This window comes from Atta colombica, unplaced genomic scaffold, assembly GCF_001594045.1.
Source record: "Atta colombica isolate Treedump-2 unplaced genomic scaffold, Acol1.0 scaffold1, whole genome shotgun sequence".
Classification (NCBI taxonomy): Eukaryota; Metazoa; Arthropoda; class Insecta; order Hymenoptera; family Formicidae; genus Atta; species Atta colombica.
In genome coordinates, this window is record NW_017259183.1 from 2,147,356 (window position 1) to 2,165,455 (window position 18,100).

The following is an 18,100-nucleotide window of genomic DNA, read 5'->3' on the forward strand; positions in this document are numbered from 1 at the left end:
TTTAGAAATGCTGAGAAAATAATGAAAAATTTTGAATGTTACACAGATTTTTTTTAGATGAACAGTAGAATTTATCTAAACAAAGTATTATGCTTTCATTTTAGAGTCCTTTGGGACTTATTTAAAAATTAAAATTTATGATTTTTGAATTCGAGAATTTAACTCGCTGTGCTCCCTTTGGTAGCAGTGTCGTGTAACTCTTTATGAAAATGAGAAATCCTAGAATATAATAAGATTTCTCATTATAATTAAAAAAGTTTAGAAAATTTGAGAAATTATAAAGTATTCATGAAAAAATCTTTATAAATTTAAAATATGAAAAATTATAAAAAATGAAAAATTCTCACCAGGGATAAACATAAAATAAATGAGAAATAAGTAATGCAAACAAAAATTTAATAAATTACATCTCAAAGCGGAATCAGACTACACATTGAAGATTGAGATTAAAGATTAATGATTGACATTTAATCAATGAGAACAAAAGAAATTTTAGCTCTTTTTATTTTGATTGGTCAAATTTCAATCTTTCAATTTCAATCTTCAATGCGTAGTCTGGTACAAAACATATTGCACATACATGATTCAATATTAAAAGATTGAATCGGATTTTTTATAATCACATTTGTAATATATATTAGATATTATTAATAAGATATTATTGATAAGATATTATTCTTTATTTTTCCTTTCCTTTTTAATTTATGTATTTTTTTGTTCGAGTTCTTTGTTTATGTTTTCAATTAATTCGTTGTTATTGTGTAGTGAAAATCTGTGTCATATTTTTCAATTTTAAGATGTGTTCGGAGAGACTACTTTATGTCATTTTATCATTTATTAGACGTAAAACAAGGATACAAACACTAATAGCATCTCCTCAAACGCATCTTTAATAATCTTTTTTCAGTCTGATGCGTCTAATAATAAATCATAGAAAGAAAGTTATATTAAATATTAAGTGTATAAGAAAAACGTCGAATTTTTAATAAATAATTAAAACAAAAATTAAAAATAATTAGAACAAAATGAAATAAATACAATTGTTCGTCCAGTGGACTCTACAATTTCTTCGTTCCGTGAACATTCGATGAAATTATCGGCCAAGCACGAACAAAAACTCGAACAAAACTCTTAATAGTTACCAATCAGCGAGCAAGCAAATATCACGAATTTGAAGAACGTGTTATTAGAAATCTTCCCAGCGGTATAGAAAAACTATGTTTATTCAAAATTGCCTGATAATTATATTATAGCATCAACACATAATTAAAATTACAAACTCTGAAGAGAAAATACTGTCTAAACAAGATAGGATCGTCAATGAATACAGAATTTAGATGCGGATCGACGGTACGTGATACTTATGTAAATAAAAACGCACATTCCAAACTTGTAAGAGCGATTAAGGTCCAAAGGCGATTTTTTGTCAATAGAAAAAGTAGTACAATAAAACTTAAGATAACGATAGTTCTGAGTTTTATCTTTATCGATCACAAACAATATTGTAGGTCCAACGTAGGCAAATACTGTCTAGAAGAAAACGCACGTTTAACTCATAAAAGAAAAATCAGTAACTGATAAAAAAAAGAAAAATACGAAAACTCACGTAAAGATAACATAAATCATAAGATTGCTTAGAAGAGATGATACATTATACTCCCTCTCTCAGAAAACGGAACAAATAAAACTAAACTCGCCAAAGGTAACCATAAATCCAAAATCTTTAGAGAGGATGATGTCATCACCAATAAATATTTAGAAAATTAAAATTATAGTGGGTGGAGCTGAATTAAAAGCGATCCTCCAATAATTATTTGAGAAAAGAGCAAAAAATTTTACCAATCCGAATCCTCGATTTTCCAACTCAACATAGCTTATCAAAGAACCAAAAAATTCTCAAAAAGATTCCAATATAAACCACGACATCGCGATATCTCCCTTATACAAATTATTTCTGCTTAATATTGCAACTTTAACATCACGCTTCGTGCAGTTTTCCAAATCGTTCGATTCATTCACAATTTGTGCGTGAGTTCCGAGGCATAACATCATCGAAACCCGATTATCGAGCTACCGAATCAGAAGCAAACAGTTCCCTTTAATTATTTTCTGCGGGAATCGAACTAATTTGTCCGCAACCTTTAGTGAGATCTCCGAGAAACAACTACCCTTGGTAGCAGTGCAATCGAAATTGGTTTCGTAGGCGAGAAGTTCGTCACTTAGAAGTTCGCAGATTTCTGGATGAAACATTCCAGGAATATCTCGTTACTTTGAACAACTCTCAGAGTCGTCACCCAAGCGAGGACTCTCCTCCGGCTCCAATACCACCGATTTTACCGGCTACTTCGGCTTCGCCAGCTCTTCCGACTTTATCGGTTCCTCCAATTTCGCCAGTCCCTCTGATTTCACCAGCTCCTCCGACTTCGCCTTCCGGCTTCATCGACTTCATCCTTCTCTAAAATCGGTTAGAGGGGATACTCCCCTTACTCCCTTCTTGATTTCCGATCTGTCCTGATACCAGATTTGTCTGCGTTATCGGACGCTTCAATGGAGCGAATTGTCCAGACACCCCTCCGTCAATTCCTGACTCCTCCATTCAGTTCGTCTCCTCTCCGTCATCTCACGTACCATTCTCCGCTTTATCATCCTAAGCACTCCCCAACAATCTCCACGCGGAGTGTGGAATTTCTAGAAAAAGTCTGCTTCTCTCTCTTTCTCCGCTTTCTCACAATAACCAAATCCACTCAACTTCCCTTCAGTAATCATTCGATTTCCATACGGATCCTCTCGGGCGCATGTCATTGGGCTCGATTATTTCTATCCTGAAGAAGTCATAACACAAAAATAATTTATTTTCTTTTAGAACTCTAAGAATTTTTTCAGAATTTTTTATCAATCTTTTTAGTATTGCTTTTCTTATTTTTATCAACATGAGAAAATACGGTATTAAAAAATCCTAAAAAAATTTTCAGAACTTTATGAGAAGAAAATAAATGATTTTGTCTCTTGCAGCTTTTTTATAAAGTTGATAGTATTTGAGTAAAAAAAATTGTTGAGACCAATATTTGGCAATTTTTAATAATTAATATCTTGTTAACTATTGCCAAATGGTAGAGGACTTTTCGACTCGGTTTAGTCCGCTCTATTTACATAAAAGCGATTGGCAAAGACTTTCGGGACACCCTGTATATTAGTAATTATATTAGATAATAATAATAAATTGCATAATCATAAACGGCAAAATGTAAACTTTATCTGTAGAAAAAATTTTTTTTTCAAGTTACAATTTAAATATTTTCAATAAAACGTTCAAATTTTTTTCGTTTTTACTACTTCTTAGAACACGTTTGTAAATAATTTTAAAATAATTTAAAAATTAGTTATTTTTATAATTAAATTAAATTAAATTATAATTTAAATAAATTAAATCTTGATCATTTTATATATACATATTATACAATTAAAGCAATTTAAATATTGTAATACACATACGCTTGCTGTCTAATTTTTAGAATATGCTTTAAATGTTAGTTAATATGACTTGAATTTCTTTCTATTCATTTAAGATCTCGTAATTACTTTCTTATCTTACAGAGAAGAATCGCCTTATATGGTCTAGTTTTAAGTTAATGATTAATCTTTGGTATACACCTTTACTACATACGATAGGTCTTTCGTGTCCTGGATTAATTTTCATCATTTTACAAGTATATAAAAATTATTAAGCAATTTTTACGCATATTTTGATATTTTTAGAAAGTATTTGTAAAGTTGTATATTTATAACAAGTAAGATAACCGGATCCAATTTAGTTCGTTTTCAAAAGTGGGCCACTCGCTGTTTGTACATAATATTATAATTATATAATTAATTTAACAAATGACAATAGTAATTCGAGCAGGTCATACGACTTGATTGCATCGATTTATAAATCATATTATTTATTTTGTTTGTGTAAAAAACTGATACGCCATGGTGATGTAATATTCCGTAAGTAACTAATTGCTTTCTATAATTACGAAAACGTGATTACTAATCCATAGTTTATATTATTGTAGCTCTATATTCATACTTTACAACATACTATATTTAGTTTATATTTTTGTCACAACGTTTCGCTTAATTAAAGAAAAAGAACTCTTTGTGTAGTGATACCAAGCTATGATTCATACATCCAGTTTTTTTTAAATATTCACAAATGTTCTATTTTTCGAATATGACCATTAATTTTCAATTCTAACTTCAGTAAAAAATTAAAAAATTCTCAAAGCTTAGGGAACCTACAACCGGTTGTCTTATATAAATTATTATAACTATATAAAATTATTATAAATATAATTAATAAAATAAGAAAAATGCACTTTTTTATACAAAACTCTGGAATAAAAATGTTTAAAGGAAAAATATGTTTCAATATCTTAAAGTTGACATTCCAAACTACAAAAGAAAAAATAGTTCAAGTGTCGGCTGTCTAAAAAATTTAATTATTTAGTAACCTGAAAATGAAATTTTTTTTAAATGCATGAATGGCCATAAATTGAAGATATATTGCATTTACATTTTAAACAATGCATTATATTATTGTTATTGTGTAAAAAAACTTATCATTTATTAGGAAAATGTTCTTTATAACATTACAAACAACATAATATATAGATAATATTACAGATAACATTTAACACAAGAGTGTCAAAAAGCTTCGTACTTTTTAAAGGCTAATATTGTTCTAGGGTTAAATTCTTTTTTTAATTCGCGAAATATTCCTGAAATACAAACGAAAATTAGTTGAAAATGGAAAAAAATAAGAGCTTTTACAGTTACAAAAAAATGTACACTCTGATAGGTCATTTGTGATCCAGAAATGAACTTTGGAGTTATTCTAGTTAAAAGATACGCATGAATTGAGGCCGATAATGCACAAAACTTGTTTTCTAGTCAAACTTTTTTTAGGAATAGAAGAAAGATCGGTATTCAACCAGGTGCTTTTAATATTTCAAAGAAAAGAAATGCGCAGGATACGCACCAAGGTGACTCAAAGGTGTGTATTAAGAGTTAAGTTCCTTGACTCGAAATTTGGACTGACGTACGCACTATTTGCTGGATATAGGCTGGAAATAGACGTTACAATGTCTTTTCGGGTTATTGGTACACATTTCAAAGCAACAAAAAGTGTTTCGACTTGTGGTATTCGCCTTTGTGCGTATATCTACGAGGTACACACAGAGGCGAGAGGCAAACCACGAATCTAATCTGTCTAAATGTTTTTTCATATCCTCTCCTTATCTATTCTTCATCTCTATCCATTCATCTCTATCGATTCCAGAATTAATTCTCAAGGGTTTGGTTGTAACACACAATTATGAAATCTTATTACTTCTCTTATTCACACACTGAAAAAAAATATAGTCAATTTTAATAAATTTAATTCAATACTGCCAATAAAACATTTACTTACAGTAAATAAATATTTGTTTAGTAAAAAAAAGATTGTTATTTTTATTGTTAATTTAAAGTAACATTTCTTGTATCAAATAAATATATTTTATATTAATAAATATTTAATTGGCAAGTATTCAACTAAATATTTATTAAAATTGACTATATTTTTTTTCAGTGCAGAATTCATCGTCTACAAATTATCATATTTTTAAATTGTTAGAGAGTTGGAATAATAATTATGTCTATTAAAAAATCTGGCATTTTTTTCATATGTATCAAGTTATAAGCAGTAACAAATTGATCAATCACAGAATGTGAGAACAATAATCGATTATAGTATCTCCTATCTCGTAGATAAGAGTGATTTCAAACAGATACTCTTACCTGATTGGATTCTGATTGTATATCAGGCATGCCTGATCGAATTTCTGTTCGGGAAGAACAAGGAAGTCAGTTTCCGAGAAAAGAAAAGGAAAGAAGAAACAGGTCTACGATAGACATTGAGTAGAACTTAAGATTAGCATCATTTCTTATTTGTATAAAATTTTTCCTTGTTTATTTGTTAAATTTTTTCTCTTTTATTTCGATAAAAAATAATACAAAATGGTAATTAATGAAAAAAAAATTAAATTATCTAAAATTTTATAAAAGTTTATTCTTGTAAAGATTTTTTTTTCAAACGATGGATAATTTTATTATATTATATTATATTTATTATAATATATCACATTATATTACATCATATTAATAAATATTTCATTGAAAGAATTAAAACTTAAAATTAAGAATTATGTTTTAAAACATTGAAACATCAAAATTTATTTCGGCGAGCAAAATTATATATTGAGATGAATGATGCATAATTTGAACATTTGTGTCACTCTTATCTTATACCTATACATTGTAAATAATATCATTTTTCTAAATATGAATATTATTTTAAAGTAATTAAGTAGTATTATTAATTATTTAATTCTAATGCATTTAATTTTCATATAAATTACGATATGCGCATTTTTAAAATAATTATTTTAGTAAACGTTTAATAAAATTAGAAAAAAATTAGAATTATAAATTATAAATTGCATCAAAATACATCTTGGTGTCTAATAATATTTCTATGTGAATTTTTAAATATATTTTCTTTTTCTACAAATTACGCCAAATTATTGTTAAACTTGAAATGCAACTTTTTAAGCTAAAGTTGGAATAATAATATTACAAATTAAATTAATAATTAATTTAATAACAATACATAAATCTTTTTATATCAAATAATTTATGTATCAATATTAGCACAAAAATGTTTAACATACGAGGTAAAAATACATGATTATGAATTTATTTTGACAACTGATTTATAATCATTGTAAATGTCTTGTTATTGATATTTTATGATATATTTTGATATTAATTATAATATAATTACCATATAGAAGCAGAAATTTTTAAATAAAAGTATCGTTGAATATTAAAAGAATCCTTATTTATAAAAAATTTGGATTAATTTAACTGGTGATTAATTTAACAAAATTATAAAATTTCTAATTGTATAATCCGTAATAATCCGTAATCTATCTTTTCATACATCAAATAACAGAATATTAATAATCTTAGTAATAAAATACTGTGGCTATGTCTTGAGAAGTTAATCAGATTAATCTTTATTATATATATATATAGGGGAGAGTTGCCGAACGCATACTGGTCGCTTAAATCATATTTTCTCTCTCTCTCTCTCTCTCTCTCTCTCTCTCTCTCTCTCTCTCTCTCAATGTTTTATATTATTGCTTAATACAGGTAATATTTAGTATAATGTGAAATAAATGAGAAATGAGTAATACAAACAAAAATATAATAGCTTACATTTTGTTTTATGGACGTTAGCAGAGTTTTAAAAAATCAGATACATCTGATAATAATTTTTAATTCTTACGTAGCTGATAATAACGCAATCAACCAAATTTAATATTATTAAATATTTTATATTTTATAAAAGAAGATTTATTAGAATATTTTATATTCATTTATAGAATATTTTATATTCATTATATACATATATATATATTTGCAACCATTATAAAGATTAAATCGATATTTTTACCAAATCGAGTTTTCTAAATCGTACCGTCAAGATAATAATTGACAATAATAAAACTGATAATTGGTATCAATACAAATATCAAATGCCAAACTATATTTGAATTAATTTTATTTTAATTTGTCTTTTCATTATTGTTATTTAATAATTATAAGATACTTAACTTTTCTTCAATAAATTATTAAAATTAGATATTAATTAATTAGGTATTAATCAATGATTTCTTTTGTTAATCTTATGCTTTTAATTAATTTCATTCATAAATTTAATACTTTCAAAGGAAATATGACTAAAAAAAATCTACAATTTAAGATCGATTGCTTAAATTGTATTTTTTGCAGCATATTACAAAAAAGAGTTATCAAATTAATTTATTATTGACGAAAAGTTAAACATGTAATAATAAGCGTCCGAAATCCTTAAATTTTTAATGTTTATTTGTATACAAAACAGTGTCAAATGGAAAAAATGTAATACAAAAGAAGTACGGCAATCTACAAATAGATTCCGTATAAAAGCAACAATAATTTCTTAATAAAAATGACATTGCATATTTGTATGATAATCTTGAAGTTGCTGAGAGGGCCCTGAAGCACCACTTGTCATATCGTCATGCCTGAGCGCGTAGTATCAGCTCCATGATAAGTAAACTTTAACCACTAATTTAAAAACTGTTATAATCTCGATATTTTTGTCTTAGAATGTTCTAAATTCTAAAGAATTCGTTCTTAAAAGGACGTTCGTGAATTTTGGGATACTCTGTATATACATATGTATAAAATTAGAAAAAAATACTTCTTTTTTTCTGTCTTGACTGAATTAAAGAATGTTGAAATAAATACGAATCGACAGGCCTTCAAATATTTTATATAATTTACATTTTTTTTCTTTCTTAAAAGATAAATATTTATATTGTAGAAATTCAAAAATATTAAATCTGATAACAGGAAACATTCTTGACGTTGAATGCATACACTAATTATTAAAGACATCATGTATGTAGATTATACTTTAAGAATTATTTGCTTTTACAATCTAGTTATTTCTTGTTTTTATAGATCGATACATCACTATCCCGTGTTTAATTGATATATTAAAATTTATGTGATTTTAATAGAGAAATAACTTCTCCTCCAGAATAACAGTTTATAGTAAGGAAAAAATCAATAATAATTTATGGTAAATATCGTTAATATCGATAATATAAATTTGTATTACATAAAATGTGACGTTGCAGTTGTCAAATTGCTGCTTAATGATTACAGAAAAAAAACTGAAAATATTTATCACGATTAAATTAAAAATCAAGGACACGTCAGCATTAAATTCATTAAATATTGATTTATACATCACTTGAATAAAATCACAAATGTGTTTGCTTATTTTAAATATTTTGCACGTTTTACTCATATTCTTAACGATTGTTATTGACTTTATCGAGATTCCTCAATAAAAAATAAAACGCGGATAGTGAAATCTATCAGTTATTTATCAGCTGTACGTATCGCATTTCTGTGTAAATTTGTCGGGAATGATATATGTGATTTATGAATCATGCTATAAGTAAATGAAAAAATATCAATCACTATAAAGAGAAAAGAATTTTAGAATTAAACATGTTTGCATTACTTATTATCTAAAAATGATATCTAAATAAATAAAAATTATATATAGGAAAATTGCGAACGATACTATTTCAATATATTTAAGTAATGATAATATTTCATTTCTCGGTGTATTCAATGACAATTCAGATATTTATATAATAGGTACTTAGTGCTGCTATAAATGTCTGTATGAACATATGCATGTCATTTAAAGTTATTATATATTTTTGATGATTTTAATGTAAAGGAGAATGAGGGAATTGCAAATATCTAAGGGAAAAGTTAAACAAAACAGATTTGTTTAGCAATTACAAAAGCCTTTATACAAAGACTGGCTTTGAACTACAATTAACATATATACATATCATAATTAACATATATACATATCATAGAACGGGGCAACTTTCAAAATATAAAGTGACATTGATAAAACCTTCAATACGTACCTAGTAAACGAGAATGAATTAAAATGGATTGAAATTTTTTTCTATCCGAATACGTATTTTAAATAGCAAATACTTTTTTTTAGATTCAATTAGATTCAATTGGATGCAATTGGATTAAAACACTGCATTTTCTATTTAAAATTTTGAATTGAACAGTATTCACAATGTACAGAAAAGACTAATATTATTTTTAGATTGAAAAGCATAAAGATATGCTGCATGCAATTTCTATAAATAAATAAAAATGTATTCAGGATTGAAAAGCATTCATTTTAACATTCGTGAATCAATATTTCTGAAAATCTGAATTCATTCAATCCAATTTGTTTATTTGTTCTTCTTTTTTTCTTCTTACGTTAGACTTCAGGCCTGTGTTACATCTCTCTCATATGTTTGTGATGCGCACGCTGATTATTCAAATTGCCACGAGCATATATATGAGACATACAATTTTAATGCCGGTTCTAAACGGCGGATTTTTCGAGAGGTGTTTCTGTGGGCAAGGATACTTTCGAGAGGTTGCCAACCTTTTTCGAGAGGAGACATGAACGTGTCTCCTTTCGGAAAAGGTTTTAGGTCCTACCGGGTAAATATTTTAGGTCCTACCGGGATCTCAGGGCCCCGATTCTTCAAACGTATCACATACGAAAAACTAGAGAAATGCTATAGTATATGTAATGAATACTATAGTAATTCCTTAGTTTTTCGTATGCGATACTTTTCGAGAATAGGAACCTGTCTGGCCATCCAGTGCGCTGTCTGTTGTATTACGCTCGTATTTATTCGTATTTATTTATAAAGTAAAAACTATTGTATGCATCTCTGCAAGAGATTTTAAAAATAAATAAAAAAGCGAGTAAAGTGTAAAGAAAAAAAATGTTTACAATCACTTTTAAAACGATAACAAAAAATAAAAATTTTACTTTACTTTTTATTTCTGAATTTTTCATATATTATAATTCTGAATTTTTAGTAAAAGAACTGTGCTGTACTCCTAATGATTTATTTCGAGAAATTAGGCTCTTAATTAGCTTTTAATATGTCATGAATTGAAAAAAGATTGAAAAACACTTAAATGTAAAAAATATACGCATATCTTGTACTTTCTTTCATGAGAATTTATACCATGTAAAATATCTATAAATCTTTGAATATCCAGTGAAATTATTATGAAGCGTATGATCGACTTCAGGAGACTTCCATTTCTGATATTATTCCTTTTCTACAAGTAGTTTTACTGTAGGACAAAAAAATTAATAGAATAATAAGATTGGAATTAATAGAACTTTCTAAATTTATTAGAATGAAATTTTATTCTAAAGATTGAAAGTTAGACCAGTCTTGAAAAAGAGAGGTTCAATTTTTAATCTTTAAAAATAAGATTCGCTCTTTATAGTGACAGTACTGTAAAAGTTTTAGAGAGAAGAGAAACGTAATCAACCATTTAATTTTGACAACTTAATTATTAATATTATATTTTTTCCCCGCAAAAAAACGGATCAGTAAACTAATCTATTTCTTGCGGATAAGTATCTATTATCATTGTAAAACGAGGTAAAAATGGAAACATTATTTATGCTTTAGGATTAAATTCTCTAAACGTGATTTTAAAAATGCGATGTATTTCTTCTGGTAGAAAAACGGAGATACTTTGCGTTTATTATTATCCTGATGAAAAAAACTCACAAAATATGCAGTCCAGACACATACAGAAAGTATGATTGAGTATCCTCTTAATGTTTGGCGCTGACTTGTTTTGTCGCATATCGCCAAAGCGTTCGCACATCGCCATTTATGCACAATTATCGCGCGCAGAACTAAGTGGGAGATTTGTTGATTGCGAGAATATTGCATCGAACTAATTGTCCCAAACGGAACCAAAGAGGGATGACGCAAACGAGGAAATACTACAGTGAGTGCCACGTTGCTGAAGAAGATGCATTCCTCATTTGTGAAAGATCTATTTACAACTGCGGTGTTCGCGCAGTTGATTAACTCAAGATATACGTATATCTTCGCGTTCAATACTGTATACGACTGATAAGAATTGAATTCTCGGGCCGATGTTAGCGTCGCGGGTCTCCGTCACATACTCTGTTGTACGCCACGATACGCGCTGGTCAGCACGGTTTTGTATAGCCAACCGTTCCCTCTAGTAGACCCACGATTGCCCCAACGAGGGACTATTGACTATCGAAGAGACGTCAAACTAGAGGAAAGTCACGGTGTGTAATCAAAATTCTAAAATTAATTTGCTAAAATTAATTTCTTGTACAAGCGCGATAACGATAAAATTCCTTTATCGATTTTTTTTTCCTTTATTCTTCTTTTATTTTTTTTCTCTTTTTCTTTTCAATGTATAAATTGTCTTGTTACGGAAAGTGTAATACAGTATAATTTAGAGAGACCAAATTTCGTGTTTTATCGTTCTTCCGTATTATCAGACGAGCTGGACATTCTCGCGAGATCTCGATTAAAGATTAAATCTTTTGAGCTACCAGTATTACTGCAATTTGTAATATGTAATCGACATTACACTTCTATTACATATTTTTTTAAATAATAAGGCTACGTCGAGTACATGTTGATTTAAAAAAAAGCACATATGTGAAAAAAGCATCGCGAATATAAATAATATGTTGATAAAGAGATAATTGATAACATTGAATTAAGTATAATAAATTTTTACATATTTTTATAAAAAAAACGCATATTTGAGAAATTTCGACACACTCGATTTATTTCCATAATATAATATCGCATTAAACTTTAACTTCAAAGTAACATTTAAAACGTGGTATTACTACGTTATCACTGTGTATGCTTATGAATTCTTCATATTGATTGCGTTCAGCAGAAAAAGCAACTTTGCAATTGTAAAATTCTTTGATGTAATTGATTTTGCCTTTAGTTCCTCACTTATACATTCTAAATGTACAAATCAATCATATTAAAAAATCGTGCAATTATTATATGTATACAAAGCTGATTTTTCTGTGGAACGCAACCATTGTATATGCTCTTCCTGTTTTGCGTATTCTTTTAATCGATTTTACGTATAAATCCTCACGTCGACGTCATTTTTAATTTTAGATTATCTATAATTCATGTCACCATTTAAATTAGAATTCTATTTGTAATTTTATGTGATACGAATGACATGTGAATAGTTAGAATACATGCGTATGTAAAATATATGCTAAAATACACAGACCGAAATACATGACGTATAAAATTACAAAATGTAGAATTGTATTTTAAAATCTGAAACGTGAATTACAGCTCGTCTAAGGCGGTGAGCCTTATTATTAAAAACTGACGCAACTTGACACACTTATTATTAAGATTAATTTGCTTATTTTTATTTTGTGCTATTTTCTGACACTTTTGATTTAATATGGAAGGACTCTTTATAAAGAAATGAAAGATATTAAGAAGTGAAACGGAAACAACGATGATTAATGTTTCTCTAGTAGGACAATTTATACAGCGATGCATTGATTAAATATTAGCATGCATTGCCCAAGGAACACAAGAGAATTGAAAGTCAAAATTATTCTTTATTCTAATATCATGAAAGTCAAAATGATTATTGGTTACAAAATTTGACTGTTTATTGACGTTAAGAATTAAAATAAAGTTATTTGATTTTGTATACTGCTTTTTATGTGTTCTTGAGAATATATTGAGCAAATGTTGCAATTATATTAATGAAGCCATTATTAGAATTCTTAAATAAATGAGAATATAGTGTGAGGATATATATATATATATATATCCATACAAGATGAATCAGAGTCGTTGAACTAACTTTTTGCCTCATGAAAAAATTATCGACTTCATACTTAATTGAATTATAACGTGTGCAGTCAATTATTTTCTCATAGGATAAAAAAAAAATATATATATATATATATGTGTGGGGAATACATGTGAAAGTATATGAATCTATAATTATAATACATCAGGATTTCAACATTTTGTATGCTCGATTAATATTCACGTTGCACGCCGGCTCCGCAATTCGCATCCACATGTTTTCATTTTGTACGTTTATCGCAATCATGAAATACGCAAGATAAGGAGAATATCCGCAAACCAGCGGTTTAGTTGCTATGTATGGTTAATAATTTGTGATTTCGCCAGGCATTATTACGACATTAACGCGAGTTCGCATTTTCCGCATGATGTGAATCGGGCAGCACGACGTGGTAAACGGAAAAACCCGACGAAACGAAAATTATGAATTACACATATTGTGTTATACTTACATAAGAAACTACACGGATTGTTACATAAATCATTTTCACACGGTCGACGGGTATCAACGTTGAAATATGTTGTTTAAGTAAGCATGAAAGTGAAATGTCGATTTTAATTGTCTTTTATATATAAGATTTCAGTATAATCGCTACATTAAATTAATATATTTGTTAATTAAATACGTATATATTATATTGAAATAAAAGTTAAATTTGCTACGAACTTCAAAATTCAAGCAGATATAACTTTGTTAAAAATAAATGAAATTTAAAATAAAAAAAGGATTTTAAAAATAAAATTTCTATTTTCAAAAAAACATTACTATGAATTTTGAGTTTTTGTGAGTTTGGTAATTTTTACATCTACAAAACTATGAAATGGACAAAACAGAAAATTTTCTTTATACTTTGTACTTTGTACTTTTCTTTATACTTTATACTTTGTAAGCTTGTCACGTGCTAAAAAAAATTGGAAAAATTTTCAATTTTCTAATATGAAAGCTTAAAGTTCTTCTTACGTAATTGTTTTTTGAAAATTTTCCTAAGATTTTTTGTTATTGGGATATTACGGATTAAATAAAAAGAGCATTTTAACTTTAATTGCCCAACTCTGTTAAAAATCATTTTACTGCAATTTAAAAACAGATTCATTAAAGCTAAAATTTTGTTCTATCGAATGCAATTGCCAAATTTTTTTTTAAGAAAGATGTAGATATGATACAAATGAAAAAGCGTTATAAACTTTCGTTTTGATTCAATATTTGCTAGATACTAATATTTGCGAACATATATATATACATATATATATGCTATAATGTGAACAGAATGTTAAATATTTTGAACGATAAAAAAATATAAATTATTCACATTTCGTATATATGTTGTGTAGAAATTTAATTCTTTTAAATATTATTCTTACTAATTTTAGTATTTTCATTTATCCATTATTGTACCACAATTATGCAATCAATATTAATTAATTTTTCTCCTTTTTGTCTTTAAATTTATTAAATTATTTATAAATGTAATTATTATTTAAGCAATATTTCATTTCAATATAATTGTATTATTTTTGTATTATAGTTAAGATACATTAATATCACAACTTAAATTTAACAATTTTTTGTAATACTTTAAACGCTTTTAAGTATTTTTCTGTACAAATTGAAAGTAATATCTAATATATCGCAAACAATTTTTAACATACCTACTGTAGTATTGTACGTGATTAGCATATTTAGCGTTTAGTAAGACAAGTGCAAGATAACGAGAGTCACGAATGCACTTTAACGAATAAACTTCGTAAAAATTCGCGTGCGAGCAAATAAAATTGCGAAACAGGAAACTCTTCTCTTAAGTTGATTATTATTTTTTCCTAAAATTAATGTAAATAAGTATAAGTATAAGCTCGGATTGTTCGCATCCTGTTTGCTCAGATTTTTAAAGTGGTATATACCTGTTTATATAACTTGGCCACAACATTTTGACAAATATATTTTTGTGTTACAAATTCGTTCTTGTTGAGCAAAATATTGAAAACGTATGTCGTAGAGAATAGTCTTTTTTATCGCACGCGTCGATTAAATAAATATGCCCAGAAATTATGGTAATAAAGATTGTTAATACTATGAAATCATATTTAATCTCATCCATTTTTAAAACTTAACTCTTGGCACTCGAATATTATGTATATCTCGCATTGTCTATATCGCATTGATATCGTTACGACGTGCGTTCATGCGATAACATTACGCAATATTGCGATGTGTTATTGTTTATGTTGAACATATATATGTTGCAAAAGTTTATACTGGCTATTCTTTCTCTAAAACTTTATTACATTCTTAAAAATAAAAATATATTTTTATGTTATTAATTGATTTATATCAAAATATAATATACCAAAAACACATAGAAATACATGAGAATGTGGTCATTTTTAAAGTTAAAATATAAATCATATCGAGGATAAGATAAAATAATGAGAACGTCATTCTTAATCAAATAAAAAAGAGAAAAGTATTTATCCAATTTTGATAAACGTAAAATAACAGAAAAAAAGTGGAACGGATATTTCGTATTGATTTCTATGATATCAATGATAATTTAAGAAGCCTAATATCGTAGAAAAATATTGACACAGCATAATTATTTTGATAAAATAATTAGCAACTATGAAAAAATTCCATTTATTTTAAGTCAGTACAAACACAAAAATTTATGCAAATATAAATGTAGAACAAGTTGTTCAGTTTGATTTTGCATTTTCAATTATATATGTCGAATGTAAATTTCTATTTATCTAATAATATTTGAACTATTAAGTGACCTGTGATATACCTAATGATACTGTACATCGCAGAGTTACAAGCTTGAAGTGTCATAAAAGAGAAATTATATTCAATGGAAATTAATCATGTACTCGCGTAAAAAGGTAAAGATTCACAAATAATACAATTCTTAAATAATACAAAATTTTATACATGCTATTTATATGGAAAAACGACTTTTGTACGACAAAAATAAATCTTCAAAAAATTGAAGTAAATCTTCATCATTGCACATTAGATTATCAAAAATAATATTGTCGTAGATAATGTTAGAAAGTAATGCGTCGTATTAGATGTCTTTAATTTAAATTTTATTATATTCCATTCATGTATGAACAGAATATTTTGTCTAATTTCTGATTGAAAGAATAAATTTTGTAATTATTTACACGTAAGAAAGAATAAATCGTGTAAATAATTACAAAATTGTATAGACATATTATGTCATTAATTGACATGCATTAAAAACGTCACGTTCTTTTGCATCATACACATACATTACGTTTATTGTTATCAGCGAAATACTGGAGCGAAATTATATCTAGTTTTATTATCGTCAGTATCTGAAACGTCATAACGTTCGCAGATACTATGTTTTCTTTTTTTATAGCAGCTTCTACGTAATTAAACGAGTTCTCTCTAACACTTTTATAACTCTCTTTGCAATTCTACGGAATTCACGATAATGATGCAAACGATACGATGCAATAATGGAGCAATTAGTATGTTTTGAAAGTTGAAATAAAGCAAAGAATATGCGATTTATTTCTTACATTAGTATATATATATTAAATATTAAATTTATTTAAATATGAAATGGGTAAATAAATATGAAATGGGTATCTGCAATTTTGAAAATTCACTAAATGATGTAACTTCGCGTATTTTGAAATACCTATAAACTATTTTAAATTGTTATCTAAACAATAACTCTTCTATTATGCGTCTCACGACTGCTGTTCACTATTCTTTATATTTCTTTCTGTCTGTTTTTTTCCTTAATGAGATATTGCATAATCTTACATGTGATATTATTCAATATAATTGATGTATGATGTCTTCTTTTGTGATTGTTATACGTAAATCATAATATGAAGATAATGAAATGCTAGTAAAGATATGTAAACAAGTTTTAAAATAAAATTATATATTAATATTTTATATATACAATTGTGTATATGTGTGTGTGTGTGTGTGTGTGTGTGTGTGTGTGTGTGTGGGGCGTGTGTGTGAGTGTGGGGCGTGTGTGTGAGAGAGAGAGTGTGTGTGTGTGTGTGTGTGTGTGTGTGTACGTTATATGCATGTATAAAATTTTATATACATGTATATTATACAATTATATATATAGGGATTAAGTGGGCATCTTTTTTTCAATTACAGTTTTCAATAATAAAATAAACGATTTTAGTCAAACGATTATTAGTGTTTTATAGAGTGATTATAAAACTACAAGATGGCAATAAAAAGTTCTAGTGTTTGCAACTTCATCCATATACACAAAAAATGATGTGATTTGAAAAATGAAATATCAAATTACTTTTGACTATCGAAAACACGTTTGATTATCTAAACATAATAATGCGACATCTAAACTAACCAAACTTCGTTGATGAAGAGGACACACGAGATGCTTTCTACAATATAAATTGGGAACTCATAAGATATATTTTTGCTATTCAAAATTTAAATTTAGCCCCGTTGTCCACTTAGCTCCGGTCTCCCCTATAAAATATATTTCTAAATAGGTATAATGTATAAATATTAGATGTAGTAAAAAGAAATCCATTATTTTTCCATTCAATTTCATGCAAAAATAATGGATTTCTTTTTACTACACCTAGTATAACACACACACACACACACACACACACACACACACACACACACACACACACACACACACACACACACACAC

General features: G+C 27.4%; 1 protein-coding gene across 1 annotated transcript in view; it reads left to right on the top strand.

The window, feature by feature from the left end:
- Window positions 1–11,297: 11,297 nt before the first annotated feature.
- Window positions 11,298–18,100, top strand: part of LOC108689994 (facilitated trehalose transporter Tret1) — a 17,810-nt gene continuing 11,007 nt past the window's right edge. Inside the window, exon 1 of the mRNA XM_018197146.1 lies at window positions 11,298–11,818. The gene's annotated coding sequence lies outside the window, so the exon portion shown is untranslated. The remainder of the gene's footprint in view (window positions 11,819–18,100) is intronic.